Genomic DNA, 14,080 nt, shown 5'->3' with positions numbered 1-14,080 from the left:
CAAGACCTTGTAAAGAGGCAAAATAACATCCTTATCTTTACATGCGAACTTTCATTTCAGCATATGCAAACACTCCAAGAACCCTAGCCTCATCAGTTTCTTTTAGCCTAATCCCACCAATATAATACAACATTGGATATCTAATAATGCTGAACTGAATGACTTGACATATACTGACATTGAAATGACACCCATTTTCCCATGCCCACAATTCCAGCCTATTCAAATCATTCTGCAAAGACTGCATATCAGCAGCATTCCTAATTACCCTACGTATCTTTGCATCATCAGCAAATAGCTGTATGTTGCTTATCAAATCCTTCCCAATATCATTAATATACAGATTGAATAACAGTGGTCTAAGCACTGATCCTTGTGGTACACCACTTTTTTTTTTTTTTTTTATTATTTTTTTTTTTTATTAATCTTTGTACTGTTTATGGGCAGTACTACCCTTACATCACATCCAGACTTGATATAGGCCTAAGCCTTTACAAGTGTTTTACTCTATGTTCTAGTCATCATTGTAGTCATTCTCTAGTGGCAACACCATGCCACCAGTGTGTGCCCTGTAGGGCCCTCAAGCAAAGAACTTTTATATCCTTCTGTGTAAGCCCAAGCTGTTTTAAGTCCTTATAGCTATCTGCGCTCCATACGACATGTAAAGAGATGGTGGTGCTGGTAAACCTTGGAATTGCCCCATGCTCCTCCCGTATCTTAATAACTAGATCTTGGTTATTCTTATAATAGTTTACCTTATTATTATGGCTATAGTCTAGAGGCGCCCTGTTCCCACCACCTAGGTATCAACTACCCAAACATCACCATCTCTTTTAATCACTAAGTCTGGCTTACACAAACCCGTGGAGGTCCTATAATGTGGTTCCACTGCAGTCTCCGAACCTTTGTTCTTAAAGCGATTGTTCAGTATGGAGACCATGACGTCATGCCTCCACATGTGGACCCCATGGGTGCAGAAGCAACACTGGACTATATGAGACAATGTCTCACTGTAGTGGAAGCCAGCCCTACAGTTTGAGTCGTCACTACCCTATCGAGCTATGCAGGATCAAGTAGGCAGGGCATTGATCCTCGTCCTGATAAGGTCAATATACTCAAGCCCAGGGAGGAGTCTGGTACCATCCCTTACCCAATCATGGTGGGGAGGCACCAGATATGACTCTTTTAAAGGAGCACCATCTACAGAACAGTGCAGCAGAGAATACCCATCTCTTGTGTTCTGCAGGTACTGACTCAGTTAAGGTACCTTGATAACGGGACCAGCCTTTAGCCCACCTAAAGTCTTCTTGTATTAATGGGCTACAGAAAGCCTCTCTGCAGATAGGGGAACAAGATGGTTCTAACTTCGCGGTATTCTGTCAAAAGCATTAGCAAATCCAAAAGTATCATGGTGTATCCTTTCCCCTTGTCTAGTTCAGTGATAACATTGTTATAGAATGTGAGCAAGTTGCTAAAACATGACCTTCCCTTAGTAAACCTATGTTGTTCATTGCAAAGTAGAGAATCACTGTCAACCCATTTCTGAATGCGGGCCATAACGAATTTTTCCAAAATCTTCACCACCACTCCTGATGTAATAATTGGTCGATAGTTGGATACATCGATCTTTGCACTGCCCTTATACAATGGAATTACCATACATTCCATCCATTCCTGTGGAATCCTCCCTGCTCGGAGACTCATATTAAACATCCTGGTCAAAGGAATGGCCAGTAGCTAAACACTTTTAGCACACGTGCTGATATTCCATTAGTTCCTATTGCTGAATTCTTATTCAATTTGTGCAACAGCTCTAATACCTTGACCTCACACACCTGCGTTTCTTCATCTAGTGAAGAGGTAACAGTGAGCTCAATGTTGCCTTCACCAGGTTGATAGCTTTTAAAGAAATGAGCACTCATTAACTGAACAGCCTCTTCTGCATCTGTAACCCTCACGCCATCTGGATTTAGAAATGATGTTATTCTTTCATATTCACTCTTTCTTTTACTTGCAGCATATCGATAGAATTCTTGTGGGTTGTCTTTAGCATGCAGAGCCAGTTTCATTTTTATACTCAGACTTTGCTTTACTTATAACAGTTGTGGCTATTCTAGCATGCTGTTTATAATGTTCATAACGGACGTCATCCTTATGCAAATGATATTCCTTCCACATTGTCTTTTTCTTATGAATCTCTTGCTTAATAAGATTACACATTCATTTGACTCCTACTATATTTATTCTCCGAACTCTCGGGACACATTCCGATATCACATCATTTAAGTATTGTTTAAATGCTTCCCATGCACTGTCGATATTCTTTCCATCCAGCAACCCATCCCATTCCACTGAACTCAGTATACTTTTCAGTTGGTCATAATTTCCTGCATTGTAGTTCCCATGTAACATTTTCTGAATGGAACATTCATAAACTTAGTCACTTCCCAAGTGAGTACCACATGATCACCATCACCAACTGGAGGCAGAATAGCTACGTCTTTAACTGACACGCCCTCTGACACTATAATCAAATTTAACACTCTTTGACTCAAGTTCCTTCTGTCACATGCTGCTTGAGGAAGTTGTCCTGCAACAGCTCAATAAATGCATTTTCATTCTTCTCACGAGTTTCTACTGCTACCCAATCAATATTTGGATAATTAAAGTCCCCCATTATGATTACTCTTTTCGTGCTCATCTTTTGTATTTGGTGATGCATTTCTTCATCACTAGCAACCGATCCACCAGGTCTGTAACAATGCCCCACTATGTAATTAGCCTTGTTAAATTCCACCTCACACCAGATGGCTTCAAACTCCCTGCCACATGAAATATTGTTAGTAGTGTTACTATAATCATAGGTCTCAACTCTAACTGGATTTAAGTCATCCAATATCATTAGCAGCATGCCCCACCTCCTCTCCTATCCTCTCTCTCTCCCCTTCTTAAAAATACCGTACCCATGACACTCGATACCGGTTAGTAGGTCTGATTCTAATAACCAGGTCTCACTAATACCTACAATCTGATGTTGCAACATATTGACTAAGGCAACAAACTTTATCCCTTTGTTTCTGATACTCTTAGCATTCATGTATAAACATAATAATGTACGTGTTTGTTCTTTTGTGTTGTCTCGTCTGCAGTCTGCCTGATGTAGTTGGACAACTTACAGATCTCTATTATTCTCTAATGCCTTACACATGTAGATATCTTTGCACACATATGATGGGTCCAAACCAGAAGAACACAAACTCAAAATCGTTCTCGCCTCGTCAACATTTCCATGACAAAGCCCATTCCCATCATTAACACAGTTATATTACATTGTCGCTGTTACACTCACATTCACACCATTCCTCCCTTTATAATTTAGTTTCCCTGACTCTGTATTAGGTCTCATACCAGTGATTAGTTTTTCTAGATTCCTGATACCAAATTCATTCAGATGTAGGCCGTCCCTCTTATACAAATCCAATCTTCCCTCAAACTCATTCCACACATCCAAAAACTCGCACCCATTTCTTCTACATATCTATGCATTGAATCGTTTCCCATCATAGCCCTTCTTTTTAATTCATTTTTATCATAGTGAGGTAAAATACTAACAATTTTCACATTCTCAATCTTCAGTCTTGCCTCTTCCAACAATTCTTTCATGCCCTCTCTGATACTGAACCTATCGTCATCTGAATCATTCATACCTACTACAACTACGATTTCATTTATTTTTGAATTGCTTCCGTTATATTTTTAACTTTTGCTCCAGGAAAATTCGATGTTATAACTCACTCATCTGTAGCATGTTTTGTTATAGAATCACCATACCGAATAACTTCTTTTTTTTTTTTTTTACTAACAACGTCACTTACTTGATTTCCATTATTTCCTGACTTATCTGTTTCCTTGCTTTGCTATTTCTTATTTTCCTATTCCTTTTCTTTTTTCTCCCTATCATCATTTAAACGTCTCTCAACTTTTTGCAATTTTTGCATCGTCTCTCTGATGATCTGCTTCAACTTCGCTATTTTGGTGGTTAATTCATTTTCGTTAACCTCCTCCATGTGTACAATAACCTCATTAGCAGGGCTAACCTTCTTGTTCTCACCTGCGGTGCATTTTTTAGCATTACATTTCTTGCCCTTTTTTGGCTCCATTTTAAACATATACTAAATATTGAAATATCTTAATAAAAATATATGATAAAATACTAAGTACACTATAAAACACTACCATCTACACTGGTATACTACAAAACACTAATTTTCCAAGGGAAATGCAATAAAAACAGACAGAAATCACCAACTTTACAGAGCACTAAATTCGCCAACCAACCACTATGTATCTGTGAACCAGAATTCATTACTATTCAAACTTTTCCCAGTGTTATTAACACACAAATTAAAAAGCAATGGCTCCAAAACTTCTTTTTCTGAAATATTGCTTCCCAATACCCAACTTGCTGATACCTGTCAGACAACCTATCTCCAAACCAGTGTATCAGTCTACTGTCCAACTACATTTGATCCAGTTTAATTACAGCTTATCATGTGGCAATTTATCAAAGGCCTTTGCAAAATCTAAATTTATTTATGTGTATTCTTCTTTATCCAATGCAACGTAACCTTTTTTTTGTAATAAGTAAGCAGATTGCTAAAACACAATCTTCCTTTAGCAGATCCATCAAAGAGAATGCTGCTGTTATCAACCCAGTGCTGAATCCTAGTCCTGACTAGCCTTTCTAACACTTTAATAACCACAACTCCAGACACAAATTGGCCTATAATTCAAAGCCTTTCTAATTTTAACTTTAACCATAACTCCAGACACAAATTGGTCTATAATTCTTGTCACCTCCTTTATGAAGTAGAGCAATTTTTCCTTATGTCCATTCCTTTGGAACTTATTCCATTCTAAGACTTGTATTAAAATGATATGCCATTGCTGTTGTTAAAGCCCTGGAACACTCCTTCAGTGATATATTATCAAGTCCTGCTCACATTAAGTTTACTAAATTCTATTTATATATATATCTCCTGTTCACTTATCATCAGTGTCTCTTTTCTCCATCCCTCTGCACTCAAGTTTTCCTGATTCCACATTCATGAGGATGAAATACCTTTATGAGTTACTCCTTTACTAATATCTAAACTACATCCTCTGCAGTGGTTATCATTCTGTCATTGTCACTAATATCATCCTTGCATAATAATTCTTTCTTCTAATGGCTACATATCAAAATAACTCCCTGGGATTGCTTTTAGTCTCATTAGCCAAACTGCTGCTCAAATTGTACTCTTGTTACTGTTATCAAGCACGTCACCTTTTTTGCCTGCACTTTGTACTTCTCGTGCAGCTGATTATTATCACTCATTTTATGCTGCCTCTGTAATGGACCCCTAGGAACTATCCTCCATAGTTCCTAGGGCTGGTTGGGCCCAACCAACATTAATCTCATTCCTATCCAGTTCCTCATTCCATGATATAACTGCAAGCCATCTCCTGAGTTTTTTCTAATCACCATTGTCATAGTTTCACATATATTCCTTTCTCACAAATGGCCTCATATGGTTGGCCACCCACTCAGGTTATCATTTCATGGTCATGTTCACCATCTAGAGGAAGATTTTATATCTCATTTATAATAACATCTGATAAGATGATCAAATCCAAGATCTTTTCCCCTTGTCTGCCTTCTGTTACATATTGTAATATAGACAGCTACCTATCACACTGTAAAATAGACAGCTATCTATCAACAAAAACTCCAGAAATTCATTCTCTCTCTTTGCTATCCACATGCCATCTCTTCTTTCCAATTTTTATTACCATAATTAGTCACCCACAATGATCACCGTTTTATTATTTGTCAAGCTAATTTGCCTGTGCATTTCCTTATTCATGCCCTCTACTTTACCAGATTTATTGCAACAACTATAAATTTCATCCTGTCTCCTTCTGTCTCAGACCATACTACCTCAAAACCATATTTTCTCCTTGCATCTCTACCCTGAACTCCTCTGCTGCTATTCAACAGCACTCCTTCCATCTCCATTTCTGTCAGGGTGTCTTCCTCCTCCAACTTTTTGTTGCTTATTCCAATAATTTTTGGGGCGATAAACTCAATCAATGCAACAATTTAGTTTTCCTTATTTTGAATACTTCTGATATTCATATACAAACATAATAGCTCATTTACAGTTCTGTAACAAGCCTCACATACACCACTTCTCAGATGTGAATCCTCTTTACCTTCTCTTGACTATTTCTCTTTTATCAGCAATCTTACAACTCTCACCAAACTCATACACTCCTTGCATATCAGGACATCTTATCTTTTGCACTGATACATTCACATCTAAATCCAGCATGAATACTTCTCACAGAATCTGTTCCTGTCTTCCTTTTGTTCATACCCTCTTTATTCACACCACTTACTTCTCCATTCATAAGCTCTTTTACCTTATTTCTCTGCTCTTACAAATCATCTCTTATGTCCTCAGATCTATTCACTGCAGTCATTACTCTCCTCTCCAGCAACTGACTCGCACCAAAACCATTTAAATGCACTTTGTCTCTATTATACAGTTCCATCAGTCCTTCATCTAGTATATTTACAAAATGTACTCCTTTCTCTTCATACTCTTCTAGCATATGATTCATAATCTTCACTCATCTATCATGCCTGCACAACACACTAATCACCTTTCCTACACACCATTATCTTTTACTCTCCTTAACAACCTCCAGGTATCCAATCTGACATTTGTTCCCACTACTACCACCACCATCTCTTTTGCTTGCTTATTCCTCATATTCAATGCCTCACTCACTCACTATGCTCATTCCATCTCCAGGAAAACAAAATTGTGCACCTAATCATTCACTACCTCTAATAATGGAATCTCCATACAGAACCAGTCTCAAATCATTTGTTATCTCTTTCGCATGGCCATCTTTCATTTATTTTTTCCTTGTAATGCTATAATCTTCTCGTTTTGCTCCTTGTATGATCTCCACTTTCATCTCTTCAGTCACTTCCTTACTGCCATTCCTACTTGCTATCATGTCACTCTCACTGCCATCCACACCTGCTTTCTACACACCATATTTCCTATCACTACTGCACCACCAGTTGCACTCTCCCTGCAGTTCATGCATGCTGTCACATTCCCATATCACTACTACACTACCAGTTGCATTCCCTTTTTCACCACCATTGTCACCTTACCATCAACCTTGCTTGCTTCTGTAGCTACACTAATGATCTTCCACTCTGTCTTTTGTCTGCTACCACTCACATTCGAAAACACCTTATAGTCCATAAGCATGTTATACTTTTTATATTATATACCCATGCTCTCATCTCTTCACAAGGACATCTTCAGCATCTTCCCAAGAATACATATTGCATTCAAGACACCTCACCATTTTCTAAAAGTCTATACCACTTATGTTCTTCTTTTTCCAATCTATGTCTCACTGGCATTTTGTTCAATCTCACTGCCACACAGAAATATCTATCTAAAGAAATATAGAAATATCTGAAGATTTCTAAGAAACAACTTGATACCGGTTTATTAAGATCATTCTTTAAATTTCAATACTTTAAATACAGAATGAATTAATATACAGTTTGAGCTTTTTTTACATTTTTTTTAATAAAAATAACGAAACCTGTGGTGAGATCATAATTAAAAGAAACACACATATTAACCACAGTGAAAATTATTTACTTGTAAATATTTCATCCGAAGTATCTTAGGACATCATCAGTATAGTAGTTTAAACAGTAATAGGTATAACATACAGTTAGGGCGCATGATTACAATGGAATCTCATTAAACGTGCGTAACGTGTTACAGAAGTAAAAAAAAAAATTATTTTACACAATTTTGTATAACAATTTCCCATACTTTAGGAATAGTAAGAACATTGTTGCGGTTTAAATTTGGTCTGTGTAGTAGGGCTTCAGAACTTTCTTTATATAAACGTTCATGTTTATATAAAATGTAAAAAGTTTAGACTTTTTCCAGTGGATCCTATGGCTTGGATTTTCAAGTCTGTGATGAGAGAGGCCAGATTTCTGTGGTTTAAAAAGATGAATGTGGTCTTGATGTTCCAAGATGCATTTCTGAACAGACCTACCTGTCTGTCCAAAGTAAGACAATTTGCACGAGCATGGAATCTCATAAATGCCAGGCAACATCAAAGGTGAGAGTTTGTCCTTAGGAGAAGGGTAACAAGTTGTAAATTTGGTTGATAGGTTTGTAAGTAGTGGCAAAATTGTATTTCTTCATAATGTTAGAAAGACGTTCGGAGATGCCTTTGACGTAAGGTATGGGAATCCTACTATGGACTTCTTCTTGTCTGGTTCGATGTGTGGGAAAGTGACTGATGATTTTTTGAGTTGTTTTAGGATTATATCCATTTAGGATGGCTGTATTTTTATTCTTGGTTTAGAGATTCTGCAGAGGAGCAGAATTTGTGTGCTCTGGAAACTAGTGATTTAATAATGCCAGATTTCTGAGATGGATGATGAGTGGAAGAATTGTGAATGTAGCGACCTGAGAATGTAGGCTTGCGAAAGACAGATGTAGCGATGGAACCGTCTTCTTTTCTTTGAATGTGTAAATCCCAAAAGGAGATACCCTGTGCAGATTCTTTTTCTAACATAAAGTTGATGCGATGATGAAGAAGGTTAATTTTATCTAGAAACAATTGTAATTCATGTTTGGGATGATCCCAGACTGCAGATATATCGTCGACATATCTTAACCAAATTTTGGGTTTGGGTTGAAAAAAAATTGTATTTCTTCATTTTTTTTTTTTAATTTTTTTAATATTTTTTAATTTTTATTTATTTTTTTTTACTTCTGTAACATGTTACGCATGTTTAATGAGATTCTATTGTAATCATGCACCCTAACTGTATGTTATTCCTATTATTGTTTAAACTACTGTACTGATGATGTCCTAAGATACTTTAGGGTGAAATATTTACAAGTAAATAATTTTCACTGTGATTAATATGTGTGTTTCTTTTAATTAAGTTTGAGCTAATGTAAAAAAATATAATAATGTTATTATTAAATTTTACATATGCTCCTTTAGATAATTCAGCAGTAACTAAATTGTTAATATTATATCATTTTGGGATCATTCATATATAGAATACATGAAGAAAATTTCCAAGAAATAACTTGATACTAGTTTATTAAGATCATTCTTTAAATTTCATAGGTTTAGTATCAGAGCAGAATTTCAGATTAAGACCAGCTTCTATCTTGGGACTATCAGTAAATTCATACCTAACTGTAAATGTTCTCATTTGGGCATGTGTAGATGTACGATTGTATATTTTTGCATTGGCTATGAAGCTGATTTGTATATTTGTCTAAGGTGCAATCATTATATACATATAACTGAAAACTAATAGTTAAGTGTCAGTTTTAGTTTAAATGACATTATAAGCAGGTATATATATTCTTTTTTTAAATTACTTTTAGAATCATATATATTGATAAGAGAAAAACAAATAACTTTTAAAGTTAAAGAAATACTATATATAATACTACATATACACATGCACACATTGTTACTTTGAAATAAAATTGCTCCAAGACAGTTAATACTTTATCAGAATTTTGCAATACTGTATTGAAATCATCACTAGATGACTATCTGTGTCTCGATTAATTTATCTCATCACTGGGTCTAGTTAGCTTATTTTCCTAGTAACTCACCACTGGTGAAATATTAATAAATCTTTTCTTCCATTTACATTTTAAGATAATTTTTAAATATGCATAAACATCTATTTATAAGAAAGAATAATAAATATTCTTTCTGTAAACAGAAAATTCAGTATTAGCAGTAGAGTTGCGATGTATTAAAGTATCCAAAAAGGGAAGATTGTTGTTAGATTCATGTGCAGTAATGAACTTGATTATCCTCCAAATGTTTCAGATGGAGCATTTAGAGGATAGGATTTCTAACACCATTCCCTTCGAGACTTTAAATATGACTAAGTTTTGTGGATGTCATCTTTGGAATCTGGGCTCACTCTGAAACTGAACCACATCAGTTTCTGAATAACATTAACTCCTTAGATACTCGCATGAAGTTCAGTACTGAACATGAATCTGACAACGATCTTCCCTTTTTGAATACTTTAATACATTGTTACTCTGCTGGTAATATTGAGTTTTCTGTTTACATAAAATCATCCTTTACAGGGAGATATATCCATGCATCTTTAAATCATCCTTCCAAAAAAAAAAAAAAAAAAGGCATTATCAAAAGTACACCTTGTACATCAAGCACACACAATTTGTTCTTCTTAGTCTCTTCTATTAGAAGAATTACAATAATTAAACTTACTCTATTACTTAATAGATACAGCAAGACCTTGATACAGAAAATATTTGATACTTATCATCCCTCTTCCAGATTGGAATCTGATATTAAAAGGATCAGCATACCTTACTTTAAAGGAACATCTGAACAAATAGCAAGGAAGCACCCTTCACAGATATAATTTGGACACCTTCAAACCAGCCCAAAAGTTGTCATATTTCTCACCACCTGTCAAAGATACATTATCTGTATCTTTTATCCTTGCCTTGTGTTTATCAAGTACTCTGTTCTTGTCATCTTTGCTACTTTGGACAGACTGACTGTTCTGCTACTATTAGAATCAAAGAACATTAAGATTATATAAGATTTTTGGATTCTAAAGGTTTAGGCCTTGCTTCTCATGCCATCAATGCTAGACACAGAGTTCACTGGAACTGTACTAAGATGCTCCACTACAGTAGGTTCAAATTTGATTGTGTATTTTTTGAATTGTGTGAAGCCCTATGCCACCATCTTAATTTTAATCAGACAGACTATATGCCTATTTCTAAGTTTTGGGAAGTTATTGCTGTTAATTGCTTATACATTTTTTTAAATTTATTATTATTTTTAATTAATTAATTTATATCTGTATCCACATCTCTGAACTCCTACTGTAGTGTTTACTATAGTGTTTCCTCCTACTATACAGCTGCAATTGAGAAGTGATATTATATGCATGCTGCATGATTCATTCTTATATTCATAATTTAAATGTCCTTACCAGTTCTTCTTCCTTCTCCCTGAATGAAGCTCGTGGTATACTGAGAATTTATCTAAATAGAATTTATTACATAGGAGTAATAAATTCTATTTAGTTTTCTCTTACATATGTGAAGCCATCATTCAAAAAATATAGTATATTATATTATTTCGTCAGTGGTGAGTTACTAGGAAAATTAGCTAACTAGATCCAGTGATGAAGTAAAACTATTTAAGAGTGGGAATAATAGATTTCCATTATTATATTATAGAAGCAGCACATTGTTTGCTTTGAGATCTTAGAGAGTGTTGAATGTGACGAAGAGCTCACAAGATTAAAACTTTGGCATGAGCATTGTCTTAGTATTGCTCCACTTTAAAATGACTGCTATGTCTGAGCTACTTTTCATTAAGGATTTCACTGGCCTGATGCTGTTATGAACTATTGGTTCATATCAGAAAGGCAGAACCATCCTATCAATACCATGGAATCTCTTGTTTGAAAAGTTGTATTTTCCACTAGTGAAATCTCATATGCTGCCGAAATTACAAGTATTGAGGGATAATAGAGCCTAAAAGCTTTTTTAGCATCAAAAACTATTTTAAAGAAAGAATAATAATATATATTACAGTGGATGTCTACTTACCATGATTATTTGGGACCAAAAAAAAGTTTTGTTGTTCTTCCATAAAGTTTTCAAAAAAGTCAAAAATTGTATGTGAAATATCATTTTTTGGAAAGTACTCAAAAAAATGTAAATAAAAAATAAAAAAAAAAGAAAAGAAAAAAAAAGAAATGTTGTTTTAGCAACCTGTTCTAAAACAAAAAGAACATTCACATCTTTGAAATTAAAGTTTGTTAACTCCGTACTACACCTTTGATGAGACAGTTGAATATCATTTCCTATAATTGAAAGTCAGTTTTACTGGATAAAGTCATTTTTGCAGTCACTTGGTGATCAGAATTGCTCTGCTCACAGAAGAGACAAAAATCAGGGAACTTTTACTCTCTCCTCCTCCTATCATTGGTGGGCATCACATATTTAAAAAAAAATTGGTTTTCTGATGTGGAGGAATTAGATGCTCGATATTCTTAAGAATGTGACTTAATCTGAATATAACGATAATGCCTTGAGTTTATATGCCTCATTAATTTCCTTGAATAAAGAATAAGAATCAGTTTTCCTCATGTTTTGGTTTCAACATCTTGTTCAGAATAAACAATTTAAGTGACTTCTATCCACAAAGATTGTAAATCTATATTGCCATGGATGGGATAAGATATTTTTCTATTTAATCTTTTTTACTTGTGGTTCAGAATGAGAATTATACAAGGCTTCAGTGTTATTAGTCAGGATCATATGAAGACAATAATGCTTTTAGTTTATGTGCCCCATTCATTTCTTTCAGATATTGCTTCACAAATTCTTTTGTAGTCTCTATATTCAGGTCCTGATACAACTTCTTCAATGAAGGTTAGGATTTTTCTTCAATCTGACCTAAGAAGTCTTCAGAATAAATCTATATAAGTCCTCCACATCTTCCAATGCCACTTCAAGGCAAGGATTTGCTCCAAACCTGCTTCTTCAGTTTTGTTTTGTTGTTTGGCAATTCAAAATCAGCAACGATTTGGAACTACAAATTTTTCCATGTTTGTCATTGTAATTTCTGTTCATCCTTCATATTATTAGTTCTTTAGGACATCTTTTTTTCCTAGAAAGAATAAATTTCATAAAAGTTGAAAACTTGGGAACATGAATAATAGACAAGATCTTCAAATTTTCCACAAATTTATGTACTGACGATGCATTTCTGCTCACACATTTTTATCTTTATTACATCTCCCTACTTAACCAGTTTCTTTTCAAGAAGTAGTAAAATTACTACTTGGTTTAACTAATTTTATAGTCTTGTGCAGGCATTTCTATCTCATGATACTTACTGATGATAATGTTTTACACAGTTGACAGAAACATATTAAAACATTGTGCAATGTTTTAATAATATCATATCAGCTTGTTTGATATGAAGTTTGTGTATTCAAATCCATAAACTTTTGTTTAGGTTCACTAGTTTTGTTTTTGCTTAAAACAGATTTATTAACATCATTTTCCTTTTTTTGGTGTGTGACTTCATAATTGGGGTGAAAAGTTTGTCATGTCAATAATATTGCATTGAATCACTCAAGTATCCTTTTAAGAATAAAAATTGCCCAAATGTTCTAAAACTAAAAACACATGTCTATTTGTATTCCATGAGTGTATGAGTGCACAGTCTTTTCTTATTGTCATGCATGACACAGTCAGAGAGCATTTCATTCTCTAAGCATATCTCATATCTGCTGACAAATCAGTATCATTTTCAAATTGATCCACAAACTACTTCATTTGTTTCTATGTTTATTTTCAAGAAGCAATATAAATTCCTCCTTTAGCTTTGCATGTCCTTAACTACCTTTCATAGCTGACAGTGCCATAAACAACAAATTCTCATAGAATGTTTCATTGTACCTCTTTTCTCCTTTGTTGCTACCCACATATTATAGATTGTATCCTGTGAGATCAGACCAAAAAAAAAGAAGATTTGTACTTTCTCTATGACTAATTGGAAATTGGAAACAAAAAAAAAAATCTCTAACTAATGAATAAATACACAAAAAATGGCTAAAATTGGCTGGGCATAAAAATATAGTGAGAGAACTTTCTGTTAAGTTTAATGCTTTATTCCTGAGTACACACCTCTAATATGCAGTATGAAATTGTGCTTCCTTCAACCACAAAAAAAAAAAAAAAAAATTAAATTAAAAAAATCCAATGATGGTCAAGCACATTTGACAACAATTTTCTTTGAATGCATTGCAAATTGCAAATGAAAAATTGTTGCAAGGCGTCAGGAAGTCAAGGTATATCTGTTAAGTGAACATTCACTGTATTGTTTTATTCCAATGTAGCAAAATATCCTTTTTGTTTACACCAAC

At 34.6% G+C, this 14,080-nt stretch overlaps 1 protein-coding gene across 1 annotated transcript in view; it reads left to right on the top strand.

The window, feature by feature from the left end:
* Kif3C (Kinesin family member 3C) overlaps positions 1-14,080 on the top strand; it is a 685,271-nt gene that overhangs the window by 644,907 nt on the left and 26,284 nt on the right. The window lies entirely within an intron of this gene.

This window comes from Typopeltis vanoorti, chromosome 17, assembly GCF_054136105.1.
Source record: "Typopeltis vanoorti isolate ZY-2024b chromosome 17, IOZ_Tvanoo_1.0, whole genome shotgun sequence".
Taxonomy (NCBI): Eukaryota; Metazoa; Arthropoda; class Arachnida; order Uropygi; family Thelyphonidae; genus Typopeltis; species Typopeltis vanoorti.
The sequence above is the reverse complement of the archived record's forward strand: the minus strand, read 5'-3'. Positions and strand labels throughout refer to the sequence as shown.